Consider the following 25,621-nt stretch of genomic DNA (forward strand, 5'->3'; position numbering starts at 1 on the left):
TTTTTGGAGACTATGAATAAAGCCACTATAAGTATTCACATACAGGTTTTTGTGTGAATGTAAGTTTTTATTCCTCTTGGTTAAGCACCTAAAGTAGGATTGCTGAGTTGTGTGGTAAGCCTATTTTTAACTTTATAAGAAACTGCCAAACTGTTTTCCAAGTTGGCTATACCATTTTGCATTCCCACTAGCAACCTAGGAGAGTTCCAGTGGCTTTGTACCCTTGCCAACACTTGGTATTAGCCATTTTCAAAGTCAATGTAATGATATGTAGTGGTATTGCATTGTGGGGTTTTTTGGGTTTTTTTTTTTTGTTTGTTTCGTTTTTCTTTGAGATGGAGTCTCGCTCTGTCACCTAGGCTGGAGTGCAGTGGCGCGATCTCGGCTCACTGCAACTTCCACTTCCCTGGTGGGGAAGTGATTCTCCTGCCTCAGCTTCCTGAGTAGCTGAGATTACAGGCGCGCATCACTACACCCAGCTAATTTTTGTATTTTTAGTAGAGATGGGGTTTCACCATGTTGGCCAGGCTGGTCTTGAACTCCTCACCTCAGGTGATCCACCCGCCTCGGCCTCCCAAAGAGATGGGATTACAGGTGTGAGCCACCACGCCCGGCCTGCATTGTGGTTTTAATCTGCATTTCCTTAATGACTAATAATGATGAGCATCTATCTTTTCATGTGCCTGATTTATTTTTTTAGCGCCATCGCTATTAGAGATAAACATCTTAATTATTTAAATTATTTACCTGTTTACTTTCCATCTCTTCCATTACACGTGAAAGCAGAGACCTTGGTGTTCATTCCCCCAATACCTAGAATAGCATCTGGTACTGGATAATGATGATGGCAATGATGGTGGTGATGACTGTTGTGGAGGTGGTGATAGCTAACATTTATAGAGCCCTTAGCATTTGCCTAGCACCATTCTGAGTGCTTTATGCATAGTAACTCACTTAGTCCTCACAACTGCCCCAAAAGACAGAGATGCTATCAATATTCCCATTTTACAGAAGAGAAAACTAAGGTAGAGAGAGGCAACTAGCTCAAGGTCACACAGTTAATAAGGGGAGAGCCAGTCCTTGATCCCAGGTGTCCTGGAGTCAGAACACCTGACTAGGTCCTTGGCCAAACCCTACATGCAACACCCATGGAGGGATGCATTGTCCTTGTACACTCTGTATCTGGAAGCTCCCTGATTAGCTTCCCACTAGAACCCATCCTCTTCCTCACCTTCTGGACAGTATAGATGTGATCAGGATATTACACAGCCCACAGCAACCACTCGATATGCCCCAGGTGGAGAGAATAAAGAGGAGTCACGGCCTTGGCTCTTCTGAAACCTGGCTCTGAAAATGGTCCCATAACAGCCTTTGTACCGGAGAATTTTATTGCTCACTGAATGTCAGCACATTTCCTTGGCATTTCCTCAGCCCCTTTAGAGTTGTGCCATATGAGAAGTTCTGCCCAACGGGCTGTGAACAAAAGCAATGCGTGTCATTGCTGAGCCAAAGCATTTCAGAGCCTGTGCGAGACCTCATCATTGTCTCTTCTCTGCCATGGTGACTGGAAGTCACATGTTCTGAAGGGGCTACAAGATGATGGAGCTCCTGGCAGCCTAGGTCCCTGAATTGTTGTGTGGACCAGAGATCCACCACCCTGCCCACATCCCACACCGGGCATGGAATGTGAGTTCATGTGGTAAACGGAGGAAGGAAGAGAGCCTTTGTTGCATTAAATCGCTGAGAGTTCAGACAGTACCGGTTAGTGCGGCACAACCTTGCCTATCCTACAACATCCCAAGTGCCCCTTTGGGGGCAGGTCACCTTGCTGCATTTGTTGTTAGAACATGTTTGGATGACTTTATGAATGAGAGAACTAAGCCCCATTTGGGAGACTCTAAGTAACTAAAATTTCAGCGGGGGTAGAATAATCTCAGTTCCCAAGTTCAAGAGTTCCGTATCCACAAGGAAAAGGGAGATCTTCCAGGCCCTGCAATGGGCTCCACCAGAAGGACCTTCCCCACATGGAGAAGGGAGGTGTGAGCTGAGGCAGGTGGTGGCATCTCCATGAGAGTTGGGGCCTATGCCTACATTCGAGGGCCTGAACTTGACTTTAGGGCAAAGGCTGGGGCATCTTCAGAGCTCTATCCTTGACTTGGGTCTAGGACCAGCTCCCAGAAAGGTTCTGGGGCCCCCAAGTCATTTGTCCACAACTCAGGGGGATAAGGAAAACTCCACAAGGCCACAGGGCCTTGGAGCTGCAAGCTTAATTGCAGGTTTATATTTTGAACTTACTGGTGTTTTACTCTGGCAATTATCACCTTAAATGTTGTGTGCTCCTGTGGGACAACACGAGAAACAAGGAGAAGAGGCTACCCCTTAAGATAACAGGGGCACTAGCAGGCAACCCAAGGGAAAGCCCTTCCTGTTGATAAATGCCCCTGCGACTTCTCTCTTTCCCCAATAAGTAAGCCTTGGTGGCAGTGGAATCCACCTACAAGATCAACAGGTGTGACTGATCCAGCGCAACTGAAAACAAAGTCACACCAGGAAACCAGCAGTCTCTGCTCCATTCTTTGCCTTGAGCATCTATCTACTTGGGAGTTAATTTTGATGATGAGAAATTCAAAATCGTACATTTGGTCATTTCTCTGTGTGTGTGTGGTGTTTTTTGTTTATTTGTTTGTGCTTTTTTTTTTTGTTTTTTTGTTTTTTTTTTTTGTAAAGGAGACATGTTTAATTGGGTGCAGGCTGAGCTTTTCACCCTGCTTGGACACCTTGAGTCCACCATCATGGCTACAGCATTTGCTCAGATAGGCTTGAGATAAGGAACTGGTCAGGGATGCAAGGATGGCTCCTGGCTAGAGTGGAGTTGGCTGGGCTGGGGTCAGCTCAGACCCTCAGGTCCAAAGTCCACTGAGCATCTCACTCAGGGAGGAAGGGGTTGTAGGCTTCGACTTTATGGTCTGATTCACAGAGGCCCAGGCAATGTTGGGATGAATGCACAGGCTCTTGGAAAATGCCTGGCTAGAATCGCTTTGAGGGAGGAGTCCCTGAATGCAACATGAATCGTTTTCCCTTGAATGGTTTTTGCTGATTGATTGGGCTTTAGTTCACTGTCTGCCAAGGGTGTGGGGGGCTGAAAACAGAGGACAAAGGTTCAGAGGCAAATGGTGAAGGCAGCGCCTATGGGAATGCAGGAAGAGCTGGCACAGGAAAGAGGGGACAGGCGGAGGGAGGGTGGAGGGGAGGGGAGTGGAGGAGGGAAAGTGGCAGACACCCAGGTGAGGGGTGAACACCATTGCCACTGTGGTTGTCATAATCATCATGGTCCCCATAAATCGCACCCAGTGAGCCCCCTGGGCTAAGCGCTTTCCTTCTGCTAACTCATCTGCTTCCCACACATGCCCTCGAGGCGGGTACCTTGACCATCCTGATTTCCAGGATGGGGAAGCTGAAGCATGGAAAGGTGAAATATCTTGAAAGGAATGGGGTCGTTTCAAACCCAGGCAGTCCAGCTCCAGCACTCATCCCTAAGAGTCCCTGATAAAACCGCGGTGGTGAGGTTGGAAATGAATGGAAGCTCCTCCCCAATGCCATTGGCAGAAATTCTGTCTGTGGGTGGTTAGATCCAAGATGGAGAAAAATTCCTGTTTCTGCCACTTACTAACTCTGTGACCTTCAGCAAATTACTTACCCTTTCTGGGACTGGTTCCCTATCTCTAATGCCATACTCATATGGCAGTAGAGATTAAAGTGTGTGTGTGTGTGTGTGTAGTGTCTCGTACAGTACTTGGTAGAGAACAGGTACTTCACAAAAACCAGACGCCCACGGGGCCACGGTACAGAGGCACCAGTCTCCAGAATTTCCAAGCATGTACATATGTGTGCATGTATGTGCTCCTATGTACACGTGGCCCTGCCAAGGTGACCACTCATGTGCACCTGCATGCAATTCCTTCCCTAGTCCTGTCCCCAACTCAGGGTGGTGGTGGCATCAGGTCTGTAGCCCCCCAAGCCAAACACCCAAGCATCACTCCAGAGTCCCCTCTTTCCCTCTCCCACCTCGCATCCTATCACCACAGTCAGCCAATTCCTGAATATTTCTCAAACTCATCTTCTCCCCAATTCTTCCCACCCCCTTCTGGACACAAGGGTCTCAGCTGCTTCCTATCCTCCTACCTGCAGTCCCCTAGTCACCCCCATCCACACAGTGGCAATCAGGACGGCCTTTCCCAGTCACAAATATGACCTCATCCCCGCTCCACTTAAAACCAGCCCAGCAAGCCTCGCTAGGCCAGACGCGAAACTCCGAAGCCCTGAGGAGCAGCCTGACAGATTTGACTAAATAAAGATCTAAAGCTTCTCTATGGCCAAAGATACCACAGACAAAGTTAAAAAAGACAAACAGCAGACTAGGGAAAATATTTCCAACACACAAAACAGACAAAAGTTTTTTTAAATTCCTAATGCACTAAAAGCTCTTTTATATCAATAAGAAAAAGGCAAAAAGAAAAGAAAAATGGGCAAAGGATGTGAACAGTCCATTCACAGAGGAAGAAATACCCATGGGCAGAAACTGCACAAAAAGACACCCAGCCTCACTGTGGAGGAGCGGAGTGAGTGTGGAGACCATAACGAGATAGTTTTCTAGATCGGCAGATATCTGAAAGATTGAGAATGTTCAATGCAGAGGACAGTGTGGGGAAATGGTCACTCTCGGATACCAAGGGGGCAGCGTTAGCTGGCCCAACCTTGGGAAGAGCAAGGTTGCTCTAAAAACAGAGCAGGCAGACCCTTCACCCCGGCCACTCTGCTTCTAGAAATCTATCCTGCGGAAAGGCTACGGGTGTCAGCAAGATATATACAAGGATGTTCCCCGAAGCATTATTTGCAAGAGTGAAAAATGGAAGACAACCTAAATATCCATCAACCCAGGACTAGTTACATAAATTATGCTTTGTATAAACAATGGAATATTAGGCAACGATTAAAAAGAACACGGCAGATCTGGGTGCCGTGACATTGACTAATGCCTACAATATACTGGGAAGTGAAAAATGGAACTGGTGGAGTAATGTGCATAATATGATTCCGTTTCCTTTCTTAGTAATACACAATAAATATGTTTGCAACAGCACAGAAAATGTTCTGAAAGGAAACATACCAGGCCAACAGCAGTGGGACATTGGCAGAGTGGGCTTTAAAGGCAAAGGGGGACTTTCCTATTTTACAGGACACACTTCTATATTGTTTCCATTTTATAATCGTGCTTGAGCAAATATTGCTTTTATGGTAAAAAAGAAAAAATTCCTCCTCCCATAACCCCTCACAGGCTGCAGGACAAAGTTCAAACTCCCTAGCGTGACACCCTAGGACCCTAAGGACACAGCCTCTGGGCACCCCCAGCTCTGGTCTCCCCTTTTCCAGTCTTACCTTAAATCCAGATGCTCCCAACTCCCTTACATGTCCCCCAAGCTGCCTCTAGGCCTTTGTCCTGTATGGGTCCCTCTTCCTGGAATGTCCTTTCCTGCCTTCTGTGCCTCACCTTTTAAGTAACTGCTCAGGTGTCACCCCTTCTGGAAACTCTCCCCAAACACTCCCCCACACTCCACCTTCGTGGGCCCATTGCTCCTATAACAAGTAACAGTGGTGATAGTCAACATTTAGGAAGTGCACACCATTCACTGAGGGCTGTGCAACGTGCCTTGCATTGTATTGACTCATTGAATCCTCCTAGCAACCCTCTGAGATAGGTTTATTATCATCTCATTTAACGGATGGGGAAACTGAGGTACAGAGTGGTTACATGACTTGTTCAAGCTCACACAGCCAGTAATTAGAAAGGGTAAGTGGACGTAGGCAGAGGGTCCCATGCAGCCTTCTACTAGTGCTTAGCACATAGGGCTGGAAAACCCTGGTCCCTGTACCTGCCAGGCCCGAAGACTGGCCTGTGAGCCCAAAGCTGGGATTTGCTTTCCCCGCAACCACTCCCCCACCACTGCAGAACCTGGGCGCGGTGTAAGGTGCACCAGGGTCTGTTGGGGTCAGAAGTCAGCCTCCGCCCCCAGCCAGCCAGGACTAAATTAGGACCCTGAGGGCTGGTCTCCTGCGGAGGAGCTGGGCTGGGGGTGGGGACCAGCCCCAAAACAGCCAGCTGATCCAGGACTGCTAAGGAAAGGGATGGGTTTGTAGAGGTGCAGTCCCTCTCCACGCAAGGACCCCAGTGACCTCCCATGCACCTACTGTGTGCCAGGCCCAGGGGTCAACTGGCCCAGGAAGCTAGGGCAAAGAGACTCCCCTGCCCTCCACGCAGCTGCCAAGTCAGACACAGGGAGGCCAGGAGTCTAGAAGGGGCTGGGCAACAAGCTCAAGGCAGTGCCCAGGGAGGGCTCGGGGATCTGAGCGAGTGTGTACACTCTGGGTGAGTGTGCACAGGGTCTCCACGAAGGCAGTGGCACCTGGGTCCAGCCTAGAAGGATGGAGGGTGTGGGCAGATAGAGTGGGGGGTGGGAAGCTCCAGGGGCCAGAGGCAGCTTGAGCAAGGGCCTGGAGGGGGTGGCTGTGGGGAGTGGGGGTAAGAGTCATTGGTTGTGGCTGGAGCAAGGTGGGAGGCCGCAGGGGATGGGGTGGGTGGGCATGCTAGAGGCCTTTGGAGGAAGACGGAGGAGGAGCTGTGCCTCCAGCCCAGCAAGGAAGGTGTGATCTGCGGAGGAGGCAGCTTGCCCGAGATCTGAGGATCTGAGCTTGTCAGGTCAGCTCCGCCTTTGCAGTTAGCAGTGTGGCTGTGGCCTACTTCCAGGACCTTGGCTTCCTCACCTGTGGACGAATAACCCAGCCTCACAGACTGCTGAGGGGACTAACTGAGACAGTGGTTTACGGCACCTGGAACCCAGGGAGGCAGTGGACATGTCTCAGGCATGGTGCTCCCTGGGGGGGGGATCTGCCTGTGTACCAGTGAACTTGTGTGTACGCACGCCCTTGAAGGCCTCCAGGTATTCAAACACATAGAATCCTTGTTTAAAGTATAACTTTAGGCAGGGTGCAGTGGCTCACACCTGTAATCCTGACAGTTTGGGAGGCTGAGGCAGGAGGATCACTTGAGGCCAGGAGTTCGAGACCAGCCTGGGCAACATAATAAGACCCTATCTTAAAAAAAAAAAAAAAAAGCCAGGAATGGTGGTGCACCTGTAGTCCCAGTTACTCGGGAGGCTGAAGTGGGAGAATAACTTGAGCCCAGGAGGTTGAAGCTTCCATGAGCCATGATTGCAACACTGCTCTCCAGCCTAGGTGACAACACAGTGAGCCTCATTTTTAAAAAATAAATAAGTAAAAGTGTAAATTCAAGATAATGGGATTTCAGACTCCTCAATGCAGGAGGCAGAGCCCCATGATCCTGAGCAGGTCCCGACCCTCCCGGGGCCTGGGCTTCCCCAGGTGGGCGGTAGGCGGCTGTGTGGATGGCTTCTCTAGCCCAGCTATTTGGAAGCAGCTGGAGCATGGCAGGAGGGGAATGGGTGTGAGTGCCTGGAAATCCACAGGGGTGGGACCCGGAGTGGGGAGGGGAGGGTGAAGGAGGCAGAAGATCCTCCTTCCTGGGCTAGTCCCAAGCCCTGAGTCTGTGGTCGGAGGCCTCAGCCTGATGTCCCGTCCCCCACCCAACTGAGGCCCTCCCCACTCCCCCTGCTCCAAGAACCTCAACTGTGCTGGAAGACCTGCCCCAGCCCTGGATGCCAGGCTGACTGGCCCAGACTCCCCTGGCTGGCTCCCCTGCTCCCACTGATGCCCAGGCTATGTTCACCGAGGCGAGAGTGGAGGAATCATAAAGAAGCCCCCAGCTCCTACTGCAAGTTCACCCCCAGCAATACCAGCGTGTAGGCCTGGGGGCAGGCAAGACTCGGGAGCGTGCCCAGCCTTGCTATTTCAAGCCAAGGGGCATCAGGCAGTGCCTGTGCTTCTGTTTCTTCTTCCATGGAATGTATACACCTGCCTCCCTTGCAAGGTGTCATCATCAGCCCAGTGCCCCCACCATCAACCCTCTCACAGGTAAGTCCCTTGGTTCACCATGAGCTGAGGTGGTCTGGGGGGTCACAGTCAGTTATGCTGGGGGAACACTTACCCTAGACTCCCTAAACTGCCCATGGGCACCATCCTTGCCTCTTCGGGGACTCTATCGCAGCCCCCTCACTGGTCCCTGCCTCCAGTACCTCCATCTCCCACCTGTTGCCAGAGGAACACTCTGAATGCAGAGCCGTGTCCCTGCCAGTCCCCCGGGCCTCCCCCACCTCAGCTCTGATTACTTGGTGCTCTCATCAACTGTTTGCTTGTGCCCCTACTAGCCCTGTGAGCAGGGATTATAGCTGATTCATCTAGGCAATTCCAGAGCCTAGTGCAGGGCCTGGCACAGGAGTCTTGTCCAGAGAGAGCAGACTTGGCAGTGGGAATGGACAAACAGGGCCATTTACCCCTACTACCCTGGCACTTGCTTCTCTATTGGCATATTCACAACAATGCTGAGCTCAGTGTGGGGCCAGGGTCAGGGCTCGGTGTAGGACCAGGATCAAGGTTAAGTCTGTTCAGGATCAGGGCTTAGTGTGAGGCTAGGATCAAGGCTCAGTGTGTGGCTGTGGTCTAGGGCTCAGTGTAGGACCAGGATCAAGGTTCAGTCTATTCAGGATCAGGGCTCAGTGTGAGGCTTGAATCAAGGCTCTGTGTGTGGCTGGGGTCAGGGCTTAGTGTAGGACCCGAATGAAGGTTCAGTTGATTCAGGATCAGGGCTCAGTGTGAGGCTGGGATCAAGGCTCAGTGTGCAACTGAGATCAGGGCTCATTGTAGAACCAGGATCAAGGTTCAATCTGTCCAGGACCAGGGTTTAGTGCGGGGCTGGGGTCAAGTCTTAATGAGGGACATTTTCTGTCCCCCACTGTGAAAAGCCCAGGACTCTCTACCACCTTACCCAGGGCTTTGAAAATAACATAACCTGCCCCCCAGGGGCCAGGGCCTGTCTCCTGAGCCCCTACTATGCGTGCCTTCTATCCTGGCTAGGCTGGTCCTATGCTCCACTCCAGGCAGCTATGCTGGGATTTCCAGATTCCCTCTGCCCTAGCAGAAGTGGCTCAAGCAGGGAAGCTCTTCCTTGCCTCCCCACCTAGCCTTCAAATACACAGTGAGGACAGTCAGCCTTCTAGCGTGGAAGCACTCCCAAGCCAAAGTGAAAAAGTACTTTGTGGTTATGTCAGATTTCCCAATTGTCCACCTACTGCCCCATTCGATTTGCCCAGGTGATCCAGTGCCAATGGAGGTAAACCCAGGTCTGGCTGAACAAGAAAGTGAAGGTGTTGGCTGGCACATGGCATTGAGATGCACAACCTAAAATACCTCCTCCTGTCATAGGGCCTGAAATCCCTTTTTTGAAAAAGAGGGAAGCAGAACAATGCTAGTCCTGACCTTTGGAAGTCATAGTGCACTGTCCTGGGGCCACCACCATCAGGCTTCAGTTTATCCTTGCAGACAGGCTCAGCCCAGTGGCTCCTTGCTTTTAAGCCACGCTTGCTGACTCTCCTGTCTGAGACCTCCATCCTGGTTCAGTTTTCAGCTCTCCGAGGGCATGGGCTGTTGGAACCCTGGCCCTGGGTGACCAGGTTTGACCCAGGCCTACTCACTTACAAACCTCAGAAACAAGGGCCAATTCAGAGACTGGCCTGGATGGGCATCAGAGCTGCGCTTGCCTCTGAAGACAGCAGGGCCAGGGCAGGAGGCAGCACCTGTCCCTGAGCCCCCCACGCACCCAGCCAAGCCCCCCACTGTCTCTGCTACTCTCAAGCAGAGGGTCAAGTTGGTCTGCTGTCAAGACACATGGCTCTCATTTTAATTAATTAAAGAAAAATCTAATCACTGCATTAAACTTCTCATTACTCCACTTGAATACCCGTTAAGTAAATGTAATTACCAGAGGATTGGGTTTCCTAGCCTCTTTCATTAGCTTCTGATAAGATGGGGAGAGGGAGGGAAGAGGGCGGGCAGCAGAACAATGCTAGTCCCGACCCTCGGAGGGCAGAGTGAGCACTGTACTGGGGTCACCGCGGCAGGCTTCAGTGTTCCTTGGGGACAGGCTAAGCCCTGGGCCTGGGGGAGATCCCCCAACCCGAGCTGCCCCTAGGAAGGCAAGGGCCCAGCATTTGGCTGCAGTCAGCACTGAATGCTTCGTTTCCCACCCCTGTTGGTTATTTATACCCCATCTCCCTCCGAAAGAATTGGAGGCTGCTGAGAACAACAGAAGCAGCACATGCTGAAAAACAGAGGAAGAAAACAGGACAAAGCAACAATGAGAAAGAAGAAGCCAGAGACAAGGTTATTAAGCAACTGCATGCCACAGCATCCTGGGCACTTATCAGAAATGGGCCACAAACCGACTATGAGCTTCCTGGCAGTCAAGACAAAGACAGCAATGCACTTCGGTGCTGGGATGCAGTGACCAGCAGAGTATGCATGAGGAAATGCACACTGGGCCTTGGTCTTTCATCTGTGAAAAGGGTGGAGCTGGAAGATGGACTAATGCAGAAAACCACGGGCTGGGGGAACTGCAGGTGAAGGTTCAGAGGAGAGGAGAGGAATTACTAGAGGAGAAGCAGCAGAGGTGGAGGGCAAGTGCAGAGCCTGGGTGTGGAAGAGGTTTCTCCAAAGGAGGGGCCAAGGTCCCATACCATCACCAGCCCCTTATGGTAGAAGGCACCGGCACTCTGAGGCAGGAGGAGCAAAAACCAGAGGAGACAACACACTCAGGAGGTCCAGAACTGGCCAGGCAGGGACACAGGCTCCGCCTCCCTGCGCTAAAGGGTGGGCTGCCCAGACGCCCTCTATGGCCAGTGCATCACCCTGTTCCCCAGCTGCCCTGAGGGTGGGCTGCTGCAGCTCAATGCTCCCCCTTTTCTAGAGAACTGCCCTCCACAAATGGGGGCCACCTCACCTGGGCAATCCAGGCCCTCCCATGGGTGGCTCACTGCCAATGACTGATGGATACAGGGGCCCAAAAGTCCGACCTCCTTGTAGGGGGTGGGAAGGGTAATTCTGTGGGTGAATTATGCTCCAGGATTCCCTGGACCAGCCCAAGGCCCAACTTTGCCTGTGCTATCGTTCCTACCCCAATCTCTTCTCTTCCTCCCTTTCCCTGAGGCCCTGCCCTCAATACAGCTCGTGTACGCAAATCCTTGTCTCAGGTTCTGCCTGTGAGGATTCTGATCCACAATACACCCTGGAAGCTCCTTCCAAGTTCAAAAAAAGGAAAGAAACAAACAGAAAAACCAAACCGGCGATGTCCCAAACTTCCTGGAGAGGGAAGCAAGAAGGGGAAGGGAACAAGGATTTACTGAGAAACTGCCAGATGTCAGTCCTTTCTGTACATCATCTCAGGTAGTTCTCTCAGCACCCCTCCAGGTGAGGTTCATTATCAGGTGAGAAAACTGAAGCTCAGAGAGGCATAGAGATTTGTCCAAGGACACACAGCACGTCCACATCCATCTATGACACCATCTAGAATGATTATTTGTTATTTGCCTTCCCTAGTTGGGGAGGAGTCTCCCTTCTCCTGTCAGCAGGATCCCAAGATTCCTTTGGGAAACACTCATCCAACATTCCTGGTCACATGGTTGGGGAAGGACAGACTGTGACCCCCAGTTCATCAGTGTTTCTAAGTCCTGTGGACTCAGTTAAAGGTTCAGAATGAGCTGAATGCTGCCAATAGGACCCTGAGATCAACTCGAGGACTTCTATTTGTTCTATCAGGGAAGATTTTGTCTCCACCCCCAACCCTAGATCTAAACCTAGAAGCATGTTACCCCAGAAACTGCTGTCAGGCATCTTTTGACTATGTCATGCCAAATGCCACTAAGCATGGAGCCATCATCAAGGAGAGGAATGAAGGAATACAGACAAAAACCAGGTTCTGGTTGCACCATTTGAACCACTGGATCAAGCCCTGCCTGAAGCCCATATTACCACCAAACACTTTGGTTACATAAGCTGATAACTTCATTTTAATGAAATAGGGTTTGTTTTAGTTTTTGTTTTTTGCTACTTACAATCAAAGGGATCCTGACAGATACAGTGTGCAGAAAGGTATCCCTTTTGTTCTAGGGACCAAGAAGGCTTGGATATCCCCAGGAGCCAGGGAATGGGTAGGGGGGGATGCCACCTACCCTGACTGCTGCTGTGTCCCGCTGGGTCCCAAAGCTTGAGGAGTCCCCTTGGCCCAGACTGTGGTCAGGAGTAGACTTGGGAGCTGGTCCAGGAGCTGGATAGAGTCGGAGCCCTGGAGATGCAGGCTGAAGGCTGTGTAGCCCCACAGACTCAAGGTAGCCAGGTCATGGTCATAAGATCCCTAGAAAAGAAGAGAAACAAGAGTGAGTGGTAGGGTTCACAAGGGGCCCGAGGGGTACAGGAGGTAGGACAGATGGTGGCCACACCTTGGTGAAGGTGAGACCAAAGGAAGATCCCTGAAAGCATCTCTAGACCAGCACTGTTCAACAGAACTTTCCACCATGATGACAATGTTCTGCCTCTGCACCGTCCAATACGGCAGCCACCGTCACATGTGGATATTGCGATGTGAATAGTGTGATTAAAAACTGATTTTTAATTTTGTTTTAATTTAATTAATTTACATTTAAATCTAAACAGCCACATGTAACCAGTGGCTACCACACTGGACAACACAGCTCTGGATCAACCCTTGCCTCCTGGCCACGGTGCACGGGAAAAACTGAGGTCCAGAGAGGAGAAGGGATTTGCCCGAGGTCACACAGTGAGAGGGTGGCAAAGGCAAACACAGTTCCTCCAACTCCTGGCCCTGATCCTCCATAGTACCCACTGCCCTTCCCATCATGGCCTCGTGCTTTCCCATCATGCTCATCACTAGCAGAGTGTCCTGCTGTCCTGATATCCATGCTGCCATGGGTTGGGCTGTCCCTGGGGAAGGGAATGTCCCTGGGGAAGGGTGTCAGGCCACCCTTGAAGGGACTTGCCTCCTCCAGCCACTGCCACTGGACCCTCCCTCAGCCCCCCCTAGCAAAGCAGCCCCAATGAATGTCCTGAGATTGTCCCGGAAAACTGTCGCTCAGAGGGGAAGCCTCTTGGGCACAGAGTCGTTATTTATAACAGAAGACACTGCAGGCTGCCTAAACACTCCACAATAGAGATGACGGAGTGATTCACGGCACCCCTGCCAAGAGAGTAGTACACAGCCCTTAAAAACGATCAACGAAGAGGCCGGCAGTGGTGCTGAGGAATGTTTCCGTTTCAATAATGAGGTGGAAAACTGAGAAATGGGTGCAGGTGGGGGTTGGGTTGCGGGGTGTATGAGGCCCACTCCCATCTGTCACCCTCACCCATGCTGCGGCATCGTAGGGTCCAGATTACAGACCCGCTTTACAGGAGGAGTGGGGGCTTAGAGAAAGCAACCACATGCGTGCTCCTGGCTCCATGGAGAGTGTGGGCAGAGTGGGGCTTGAACCCTTGATTTCTGATGCCAAAGACAGACTTCTACAGCTGCCCTTTGTGCTATGATGGCAGCATTACGGCTGCCCTTTCCTTCTTACTTACTCGTCTTTTGTAAACACATATGTACAACATACTTATTAAGTGCCAGGAACCTTCCTCAGCCCTTGACAAATTAAAAGTTAACTCATGGAATCTGTAAAACTGGGTGAAGGAACAATGACTACCTCCATTGTTTGGAGAAGGAAAATGAGGCACAGAGAGATTAAGTAACCTGGGGCCACTTCTACTTCCCAAATACTCTGCAAGGTCTAGTACTGCCATTACAGGAAGAGGATAAGGGGGCAGAGAGGGAGTGGCTGTTGCCTGGAGGAGTGGAAAAACAGATGGAGAGTTTTCCTCCTTTTTAATTTCATGGCAAATCTTTTTTATGGCAATTGAAAGGAAAAAGTTCAAGAAGTAAAAGAAATGTAGCAAGGAAAAGGTTTTTTTAAAAAACAAGCCCACAAACAAAAATGAAAACTTATCAGATTGAAGTCACGGATGCATCCGACAGACCTCGACTGTGAATGTAATACACCTCCCAGCAGCAAAACTCATGTCCCTAGGCTTTTCTGCCAATGTCCTGACCTGGGACCACTCCCTCCTGCCTGGGTGAGATCCTCACCTCCAAGGGCAGCAAGGAGCAGCCCTGGGCAGAGGTAAACTTCAATAAACACCTCTGGCGCCCTCCCGCCTCCGAGCCCCCTGCTGCCTGCAGTGCTCCAGCCACCGGCAAGCACTGAAACTCAGCACACCATGGCGTCCAGGCCTCTGCCTCTAGCCCCAGCCAGCCCCATTCCACAGGTGGAGCAATGGAGGCCCAAAAGGCGAAAGACTAGACCAGAGGTCACACTGCTACTGAACACGAAATGCCTGTGTGTGTGCTTATGAGTGTGCATGAACATGGCCCACAGGGACATGTGTGTCTCCCACGCATGCGGTGCTTCAGGCCCAGGTGATTAAAAGGGCAGGTGATTCCCAGCTTACACACCCACGTGCACGTGTGCACACACATACACGCACACACAAAACTGTCATATCATTAACTGCTACTACAGCCACAATGGCATCATCTGCTATTTCTTCCTATTTCTTGTTTTCTGTGTTATTTTTCATTCATGCATCAAATACTTATTCAGCACTTACTACACGCTAGGTATATTATAGGGGCTAGGATTCACTGGGGTACAACACAGACAAGTTTGGTACTTTCATGGGAACAGGGGATACCGATGATAAACAAATAAGCAAATAAACAAGATAATTCCAAAGAGTGACAGGCAATAACAATCATAAAACCTGGTAATGTGAAAGAGAAGACTTGGGCTGGGGCTGGTGGGTTACTCAAGCTAGAGGGGCAAGGAAGGTCTTTCTGAAGCAGTCACATTGGAATTTATTCTGTGGGAAATGAAGCTGCAGCAGGAGGCTGGGGCCCTGAGGGCCAGGGTAAGCGCTTTGGATTTCATCCCAAACGCAATGAAAAGTAACTGGAGGGTTTTAACCAGGGAAGTGCTATGATGTTTTCCTCATTGTTAACAGTTCTCTGGAGCTGCCAAGTGGAGACTGAACTCAAGGGCATCAGGCCTGGGGCAGAGGACCAGTGTCACAATCGCTCGAGGACAAGGAGACAGCCTTAACCAGAGGGATGGCACAGAGAGGGAGGAAACAGACAGATTCGGGCAGTGTGTTGTGGCAGAACCAACTGGTTGATGAGTTGGATGTGAGGGGGTGGGGGTAAGAAAAGGAGAGTAATGAAGGAAGACTCGTAGAGCTTCTACCATAGACAGGGACTGCTTTCACAACCAGACCCCACCCCTCAAGAAGCCTCAGGGGCCTGATCAGGACTTCCAGTCTCTGACGAAGGGACTTGGCATGTGTGAGTCCAGACAGCAGAGCTAGGCCTAAGAAGAAAAGATTCCAGGGAGACAGATCTCTGTTCAGCATGAGAAGCAGTGAGCTTCCTGTCCCTGGAGGTATGCAAGCAGAGGTCTGGGGACCATGTGTGGTGGGTGGGGATTTGCACTAAAAGGGGTGGTTGATTTCTGCTATGAGTTTCTTTAATTCTGTCAATACATGAATCAGGGCTAGATTGCATGGATTGAAGCAGGTGTTACAGAGAGTCAAGGGAAGGCAAGGTAATGTCCAGCGTATAGTTATTATTATTATTATTATTAGGACTTTACAGATCACAGAACGCTCCCACCGATTCTCTACCTGGATCTGAAGCCCATGCTGTGAGGCAGGTAGGGCATCATGATCAGCCTAATCTAGCAGATGAGGAAACAGGCCCAGCGAGGGAGTGGGCTCAGCCCAGGGTTCCACAGCACATCAGCCTCAGATTCTCTGTGGCCTCACACTCTCTGTGGCCTCACACCTATGGACCTTCTCCTCCCTCATCCCCAGTAGTCACCCCAGCACCCCTGCCCCAGAAGATGCAGGATCTCCCCACTCCACCCAGGCTTCCATCCAGCTGCCAAGACTCCCATCCCTGGAGGTTAGAGGCACTCTTTGCCCTCTGCCCCAAAACCTGGGAGGAGGTCTCAGCCTAGAAGATTTCCCCCCTGGTTACACAGGCCCTGATCCTCCACTCTGTCCCCTTTAACCCTGGTGGTTTTACCACAGCCCCTTAAGTTGGTTCCTTCAAATTACAGCAGTATCAAATACTAGGCTTTGCCCAGAAATGAAGTAAAGTAGGGTCCCTCCCACAGGTGTCGTTCTTCCCCCACACCTACAGCTGCTGTGGGCCAGGGGCAACCAGAACCCACCTGACCACGTTCTGACCACCTTCTGACCACCTTCCCCTTTCCTACCAGACAGGCAGAGAGGGCACCTGGGCAGGTAGGAGTGTCAGGAGGTAGGGTCTCCCTGGGGGCCTGGGATTGCCAGGTGGGGAAGCTGCCGCCTACTGGCACTACATCATACACTGAGCACTCGGGATAATCTTTTTTTTTTTCTTTGATTTTTGACCAGCAGTTTGCCCTGACAGACCCCAGGATAGTCTTGAGGGCCAAGTGGGAGCATCTCACTCTTCAGGTGAGGCAGTGAAAGCTTGGAGAGATTAAAGAACTTGCCCAAATTCGAAATATTAAATGGAAAGAAATAGCTTGTCAGTGCTGGAATCAGAATTTGAACCCAGGGCTGACTGATTCCAAAGATCCGGTGCTGTCCCCTGCTCCCTGCTGCCTCGTGGAAGTGCCAGGCAGTTCGAAGAGGCAGCCCGGTGAGCAGATGGGGTGGGCAGGGGGAGGCAAAGAGAGGCGGCGGTTGTACGGTGGGAGGGAGAAGGCGAGACAAAGGACAAAGAGAGCAGCAGAAACAGCTGAATCGACAGGGGAACCCTGCAGGGGCCAGAAGAAGGTAGCTCTGGAAGCCACCCTCCTGGTCAATGCAAGGCTCGCAAGGCCACCCCAGTGCCATCTGCCCCTCAGATCTAGCCACTAGTGTTACCTGGGCTCATCCCCAGATGCCCAGGCCCAAGGAGCCCCCAATCATTGAGAGTGCTCCCCAGTCATTAAAGGCATCCCCCACTCGTTGAAGGGCACAGGTCAGGCCCCTGTGGGCCAGTCCTGGGGCAGGGAAATGGGTTGAGGGAGTAGAGGGGCCAGCTCTGGCCCTGGGCAAGGCCATCTGCCCAGCCTCCCCCTGCCCCAGCCTGGCTGGAGTGTTCAGCTGCCCAGGCTGCCCACCATGCCGGCCGATCTGTGGCTGAGCTCTGGGCTGGCCAGGTGTTCCCAAGTCCGGCTGGCAGCCCAGCACCATCAGCCTGTCCCCAGAGCATGCAAGGTTTAAGCAACAGCCTTTCCACTGAACATTTTCGAAGAAAAATATCTTTTTTTTTTTTTTTTCTTCTGAAGAGAGAGAAAGGGAGGGAGGTGGAAACTGGCAAGGGAGGAGGAGAGAAGGAGGGAGGGAGAAACCTACCCCATCATTGCAGTCAAGGTCACAGGCACCGGCACGGGGCGGGCTGGGCAAGGAGCCTTTAATCTGGGAGTTCAGGCTGAGGAAACTACACGCTTGAAGCCGGAGTACATTACTGCCCTGAATGATCTGTCGGCTTCTATTAGGCTAAATATCTCTGTATAATGGGGAATTATCCTCTGAAGAGGCAAACTGCCGGCCTCTCCAGGGAGGGGGCGGTGGGAACCTCGCATCGTGAGGGCTCTCCCACGGTGGGGCGGGGGGAGCAGGACCGACTCAGAAAGCCAACCCAGTCCCACACCCCCACCCTGGAGAGTCACAGCCAGCAGCTGCTTTGATGTTTGTGGCGGGTGCCCGCCTCCCTTCCTTCCTCCCCGACTCTTCCCTTCCTCCCTTCATACGCGCCTGGAATGATGCCAGACCCGGGTGTAGGCCTGACAAGGCCACTGGTCAGCCAGGTGACCCCAGGCAAGTCTCTGAGCCTCTTGGAATCTCTGTTTTCCTGTCTGTTAGATGGAGCTAATAATACCCGCCCGAAGGCTGGCCGTGCCGGGGGTGAGCGTGAGGCTGGCATGGAGCCCAGCACAGAGTGGACATCCTGCTCTGCCCACCGCATAGGGCCCCCCGTCCTCCTCATCCTCACTGGCTCACCCAGGGCACCACCACCTCCTCCAGGAAACCCTCCTTGCCCCCTATCTCGGGGTGTCTCCCACCCTGGGCACCTACAGCCAGAACCCCACCTCCGGGTCCTCCGTTTCCAGTGGCTGAGTAGGAGCCTCAGTTTTAGGAGATCCCCCTGAGCAGAACGGACCCCTTCTCATCTTCCCAACCCCCACCCACACACTCAGAACTGGGCACCCGGGCCTGCCCCAATTTGTGGGCTTGGAGGCAGGGGTTAGGGTGGCACCACAGGCATGGGTGGGGCCCACAGAGGGGTGACACTCATGGGAAGGTGATCAGCACCAGGGTAGCTGGGCCAGGAAGCCAGAAATCCCAGGACAGGGGTCTGCAAGAGCAGGGTAATAGCTGAACCATCAGCAGGACTGGCTAAGGCACAAGGCACGGCTTGGGGCCAGGTCAGAGGAGCAGAGAGGTGGGCAGGAGCTTGAGGCTGCAATGAGCTGTGATCATGCCACTGCATTCCAGCCTGGGCAATAGAGCCGGGGCTCAGTGCCAGGTTCCTGGTGCAGGGCAGTGTAGGGGCTGGAGCAGTTCAGGCCAGGAAAGGTCTTGGGGGTCAGGCGGGGGCAGAACTGACCTGTGCGTGTGGGCATGAGGGTCAGATGATGGTGGCAGGGTGGGGATCAGGGTACCAGGTGACAAGGTTCTGCAGACCCCAGACTCTGTTCTCAGGGCTCCTGTGCTACCCTCAACCTGTAGTGAATCCCCGGAACGGTTCAGAACCCCTTGCTGCAGATGCAGCCACTGCTGTTGCAGGGCCTGCGGGTGGGGGCAATTCCAGGGCAAGATGCCTAGAGCCCAGTGGGACACACAGAAAGGAAGTCACCTCTAGGACAGGTCAGAGGCACACTGTGTTACCCACTCCCCTCAGTAGGCCCAGAGGTCCAGCCCAGAGTTCCCACAGCCTGGGGGAGCTGCCAGTTCACTCATTCACTCACTCATTTATTCAGCAAATGCCCTCTAATGCTTTCTGTGAACTAAGAGTACAAACACACCTGAGCAGGGTGTGGGGTGGAGCGCAGGAAGGTGAGAGATGACAACTCGGGGGCTGTGTGAGAGCAGGAGCCTGAGGGGCTGTGGAAACAGGGTAGGGGGCATCTGATCCAGGGCTGGGGTTTGGGAAAGGCTTCCAGGGTGAAAGGATCTTTGAAGGGGTATTAAAGGAAAACGAGTTGGGTTTGGAAGCAGTGGGGAAGGGCACCGCAGACGACCCCAGTGACAAAGCCCAGTGGCTGGAGAGGGAGACCGCCCCCTCCTTCAGGTAGGGCCTAGCAGGCACCACACAGGGTGGAGCTCTTATCCTAGGAGCCAGCAGGAGCCTGAAGTTCTAAGTGGAGAGTACCCAGGGTCCGGATTCGTGCTTCAGAAACATCATTCCAGCTGCCACCTGGGGGAGGATGGATTTCAGGCAGGCGGAAGGACAGGAGGAAGTGAGTTAGGAATGAGGCAGTGGCCAGGGGAGAGGTGGGGTACAGCAATAGAGACGAGGGCGGATGAGGGAGGGATCTGGGAGGCGGAACTGCAAAGTGAGGGCGGCGGTTATAATCCACAGTGCCAGCGTCCCACTGAGCATCCCCCACGCCTTCTGTCCAAACAGCATCTTTAACTCTGTAAAAAATCCATTAGTTACTTTGATCTGCACAACACTCAGGTGAGGCAGCCAGGCCAGGAATTCATTGCTTACTTAATTCATTAATTCAACAAGCATGTGTTGAGTGCCTACTACGTTCCAGGCACCATTCTGGCCCACCCAACACAAGGAAAAACTAAGACTCACAGATGTTGCCCGAGTTCCACAGGGGTGACCAGGACCTGCTACTGGTTTGGGAACCCAGATGCCCTGCATATTTGGGGAAGGGGTGGGGTCACACGCCAAGCAGGAGCTGTGGAAAAGGAATGCCTGACAGCGGGGCTGGCTCATGGCCCTCCAGGGCAGGGATGAGCCTCAGTCTGGAGGAGAAGTACCTCTTCCTCCAAGGCGGGCATGGGAAACCAGAGAGACATAGTGGGGTGGAAGGAAGCACAGGCGGTGGGGAAAGGCTGACCTCCACGGGCTGGAGGCTGGAAAGGGTGAGGGGACACAGATCAGGAATGGCAGGGCCATTAGGCCCAGCAGACTGTGGGTAGGGCCAGAGGGTGAGAAGGGTCGGGTGAGCACAGCAGGAGGATTGGGAGTGGGGCTGCCTCCTCGAAAGTGCTTGCAGGGAGAGGGGAGAGGTGGAGGCAAAGTCCCTGAGTCCCTACGGACGACAGCAGGCCCCTGGACTGCCCTAGTGGGTGCCCCGTGCAGTGGCCTCAGGCTGCTCTGTGCTAAATGGGGGACTAAGGAGCCAAGAGAAGGAAGAACTTCCTCGGAGGTGGCTCCCAAGGGCCCAGGGATGTGTCAGGACAGACCAAGGGCAGCCTGACTGCCTCCTGAGCTCACCCACACTGCCAGGACAGGAGCTGCTGGTCAACTCCTCGTCTCCATTCCCCCAAGTCCAGCCCTATCTACCCCCAACATTAGCATTCACTGCTGAGGACCTTGGTAGTCCCCTTGCTTCCCTGGGCCCCCCTCTCTTCATCAGCAACCTGGGGTGGCTCCCACCTCACCGATGGTCAGGAAAGCACTAGCCCAGACCCTGTACACAGTAAGTGCATACTAACCGTCATCCCTACACACAGTAAGTGCATACTAACCATCATCCCCTGCACACAGTAAGCGCATACCAACCATCATTCATGCACACAGTTAGCACATACCAACCATCATCCCCACACACAGTAAGCATATACTAACTATCATTCCCGCATACAGTAAGCACATACCAACCATCATCTGCACACAGTAAGCACATACTAACCATCATTCCCGCACACAGTAAGCGCATACCAACCATCATCCCCACACACAGTAAGCGCATACTAACTATCATTCCCGCATACAGTAAGCACATACCAACTATCATCTGCACACAGTAAGCGCATACCAACCATCATTCATGCACACAGTTAGCACATACCAACCATCATCCCCACACACAGTAAGCACATACCAACCATCATCTGCACACAGTAAGTGCATACTAACCATCATCCATGCACACAGTTAGCACATACTGTCATCCGCACACAATAAGCACATATTAACCATCATCCCCATACACAGTAAGTGCATACTAGCTGTCATCTCTGTGCATAGTAAGCACATACTAACCATCATCTCTGCACACAGTAAGCACATACTAACCATCATTTCCCCCCTCCACCTCCCTGGTGACAGGACCCCTTAGAGCCCAGTCCTCAGCATTCCCCATGTCTCAAACACACTAAGCGCTCAGTTAACTTTATGGGCTGAGTTTACCTGCTAACCAGCTGTTAGCAATATGACCAGGTCAGAATTCTGCCCATTGGACCCGGTAGGGAAGGGGCTGAGAGGAAGGACTTGGCAGACACCACAGGGGGCAGGACAGGAATCAGCAGAGGTCAAAGTAACAGGGGTGGCAGAGGCCCTGCTGTCACCACACACGGTAGCATTCTCAGTCTTTCGGGAGGCAGCTGGGGAGCCAGCAGAGGGGAGGGCTGAGGGCAGGGCACTCCCAGGTAGAGGGTCCCTGGGCAAATCAGCCTCCTGCCCATCAAACCTGCTCTAGGCCTCCTCAGGGCACCTTCAGCCCTGAGAGCTGCTCCCCTCAACACACCTCTCCCCACCTTGAAATCTATCCCACTGTCTACCAAGCTCTCCCCTAACAAGAGCATTGCAGAGAAATTGAAAAAAAGTCAAAAGGAGTTGCCTACTCTGGGAGAAGGGGCAGAGCTGGGAAGATTCTACAGAGGTGGCAGCTTTTCAACTGTGTGGGCCTCACCTAGCCCCTCTGTGAAATGGGAGTGCTCTACTATGATGACAACAATTCTTACTACTACTGCTACTAATAGGTAAAGCATTTTGGGCACATACCCTGTGCCAGGCTCTGTGTGAGTACTCTGTGCTCAGAGAAACCGAGGCAGAGCTGAAGCCAAACCTGACCCTCCTAAACTCTTAGTTTGGGCGGACTGGCTGGTGGAGGGGGTGACTGGGGTCCGAGCCTTGGGCCAGCTGCAGGCAGGGTGGTAGGTGGGGTCGGTGTTACCAGTGGTTAAAGTCTCCGAGTTGTATTACTCCAAGTGTTTTTCACATCACTGCAAGTAGCTGCTCCTGCTAAACCTGGGTGAGCAGGGGTGGGCGGGGGAGGGAATCTTCCAGAACCAAGCCAGAGGCAGCAAGGTCAGGGGGTTAAGGATAGCTGCAGCAGCTCAGCTTGGTCCCCTCACAGTGTTAAAAACACTGGTGCTATGTGCGGCCTGCTACTCGCAGTCTCCCTCTTCCTGTCTTCCACAGGACAACCTCACCCATGTGCCAGGCTTCAGCCCTTGGTCTAAACAGGCAGGGGTGAGTGGGAGGTCCGCATCACCACGGAAGAGGGACCAGGGGCAGGAGAAAAGCGGCAATGTCCTCTGCTATGCGTACTCCTACACTGAAACCGCACACTGTGGGATAGGTGTTCTTATTCCCACTTGACAGATGAGGAAACTGAGGCTCTGAGGCATATGTTCCTTGCCCAAGGACAGGGGAAATGACAGAGCTGGGATGCACACCTAGCACTGTCTGGTTCTAAAGGACAAGGAGATGCCAAGGCTGAAAGGTGAATGACACAGGAGTTGGGGTGCATCTCAAACATAACCAACAGGCCTGGGGGGGTCTTTTGGGGGGAACCCTTCCTGGCTGTCCTCTCAGTGGCTGCAGGTCGTCCCAAGCCCAGGGCCAAGGTGGTCTGGCAGGCTGAGGAGATGAGGAGAAAAGAGGCAGGGGAGAATGAGAGAGGTCTCTTCTTTGGCTTCCAGCAGCTTTCTACTCACCCAATTCCTGCCCCAAAGCATCCCACCTCCCTGGCTGGGTGGGAACCCAGGAGGCCCCACGTTGATCAAGGGGCCCGAGAAGGCTTGTGACATAGTTTGGGTATCTGTCACCTCCAAACAGCACGCTGAAACGTGACCCCCGTGTTGGAGGTGGGGTCTGGTGGAAGATGTTTGGGTCATGGGGCAGATCATTTACGAATGGTTTGGTGCCGTTCTTGCCCCCTAAGGAGGAACGAGTTCTCACTCTATTCGTTCCCATGAGAACGGATGGTTAAAAAGAGCCTGGCACCTACCTCCACCCACGGCTCCCTCACTTCCTTCCTCTTGTCATGCGATGCCAGCTCCCCTTCGCTGTCTGCCATGAGTGGAAGCTCCCTGAGGCCCCCTCCCCTGATGCAGATGCCAGCACCATGCTTGTACAGCCTGCAGAACCATGACCCAAACATACTCCTTTTCTTTATAAATTACCCAGCCTCAGGTATTCCCTTAAAGTAACACACAAACAGACTAAGAGAGCTTGCACGGGGCCAGGAGTTTGGGGGTATGGTTAAAGAGAGACGAAGGTCCAGCTGAAAGCTAGGACCCAAAAGCCACCTGGGGGCTGAGGCTAGTAGAGGGGGTCAGGGAGGCCCAAGAGAACAGGTGTCACAGGTGGTGTCTGAAGCCCCACACTAGAGCTTCATGCCTTTGGGTGATCCAAGGTGTTTAGTTCTCCCAAGGTTTTTGCACCTGGGAGAGGCAACAACTAGGAATATTGGCAGTGGATGGTAGGGCTGTGGGGCTCTGCCCCATCCTTCACTAACACACTGTTTCTTGGCTCAAGTGTTTTGCCCTCTCTGGTTCCTAGTCATCCCGTCTGCAACATGAAGTGTCCAGGCCTAAGGCTGGGGGACACCTGCATCAGGCGGGTGGAGAGACCCCAGACAAGCTGCCTCTCCCCATGCCAAGCAGGAGTGCTGACCCTGTTACAGCACCTGCCATTCCCGAGGGATCATGTGCCTGGGGTATGGTGTCACAGATGACCCCACCCTCCACCCCAGGGGCCTGGGGAGGACGCTTTGCCTCCTTCAGTTAGCGTTCCCATTTGGAAAGCATCAACAGAACATAGGCCACATGCTCAGCACAACATGCCATGGCCTTCTTGCACCCTCTCAATGAGACCGTGAAGCAGGTATCAGTATTCTAATCCTCCAGGTGAAGAAACTGAGGCTCAGACCAAAGTGGCCAGAAAGAGTTGCAGACCAGCCCCATGAGGGTGGTTTGGTTCAGCACCCCAGACAGCTGCCTTCCTGACTACCTGACCACTCCCAGTCCACCTGGGCTACACACACACACCAATGGCTAAGCTTGCTCTTCCCAACCCCTGATCCTATCTAAACTCCACCCAGCTTTTCCCAGCAGCTCCAGCGGCATGGCTGTGTTCTCTGCCACACAGCACTGAGACTTCAACAATGCAGCTCTTTCTCCCTAACACTGTCTTAAATCTCATTCTCCCAACAGCTCCTTGAGGCAGGCGACAGTCTCTTTCCTTCTTTCTTTAACAGAGTCCAGCCACACAGAGGGGAGAACCCACTGGCTTTGGACCAGGCAGATGTGAATGAGAACTGAGCTGGGAACTACTGGGCACATCGCTTTGCCTCACTGAGCTTCAGATCCCCCAGCTGTGAAGCGAACTGCTCTGTCCATCTTGCAGGCTTGCAGATGAGCCAGGGCAAAGAGTTACTCCTTCCTCGTGTCAGCAGGGGCCTCCTTCCAACTCTCCCTGAGTCTCTTCCTCCTGGAACTTCACTTAAATTCTGGACCACTTCCCCCATGAAATTTTCCAAATGACTCACAAATGGGGGGATTCTTGTTACTGAGAAATGTCAGGAAGGCCCAAGAGAACAGCTGGTACAGTGCCTGGAGTCCCACTCTTAGAACGTGATTGTTTCATGTCCTTGTGGGTTCTCAGTTCCTACAAGGGTTTTGAGCCAGGAGGAGGGAACACCTAAGAATATTGGCAGTGGGAGGTAGGGTTCTGGGTCCCTCCATTACTAACACACTTTGTGTCTTGGAACAAGTGTCTTTCCCTCTCTGAAGCTCATCTGCAACATGAGGTGTCCAGGCCTGCAGCAGGAGGGGTGGCACTCTTCCCACCGCTCCCTGGGAGCAAAGGAGGAAATGCTTGTGGTGTGATGTCAGGGATACTGGGAAGGACCCTCCAGAGCTCTAAAATCCAGGACCACAACGCCCAAAATGCCTCCACTGGGGCTGACACATTCCTTTAATCTCCAACAAAGAGAGAAGCCCGATCCTTGGGGTTGATGGGACCCTACAGACAGGCTCTGCCCGGTCCCCAGCTGCTGGGGACAGGACCTGCCTGCATGCCTCAGACTTTGCAGGAAGGTCTCCTTGACCATCCTCAGGCCTAGTTGGCCTTCCTAGGAAGTTTTGGCTTGAGGAAGGCTGAACTCACAGGCCCCAGTCTAGGCAGAAAGAGGAAGAAGATTCTATGGGGGACCCATAGGAAGAGAGCTCTGCCAAAGGTCCCTCTGCCCCAGGAAGGAATGCTGAGGGAAAAAGAGACAAGGAGTTTGAGTCCGGGCTCTGCCACTTAACAAGCTGTGACCTCAGA

At 52.7% G+C, this 25,621-nt stretch overlaps 1 protein-coding gene across 2 annotated transcripts in view; it reads right to left on the reverse strand.

Moving 5' to 3' along the window:
* The window catches only part of LINGO1 (leucine rich repeat and Ig domain containing 1), a 207,317-nt gene that overhangs the window by 65,443 nt on the left and 116,253 nt on the right, over positions 1-25,621 (reverse strand). For both annotated transcript variants that reach the window (XM_008015742.3, XM_008015739.3), the window contains one exon: positions 12,195-12,376. The gene's annotated coding sequence lies outside the window, so the exon portion shown is untranslated. The remainder of the gene's footprint in view (positions 1-12,194; positions 12,377-25,621) is intronic.

This window comes from Chlorocebus sabaeus, chromosome 26 (assembly GCF_047675955.1).
Source record: "Chlorocebus sabaeus isolate Y175 chromosome 26, mChlSab1.0.hap1, whole genome shotgun sequence".
NCBI lineage: Eukaryota > Metazoa > Chordata > Mammalia > Primates > Cercopithecidae > Chlorocebus > Chlorocebus sabaeus.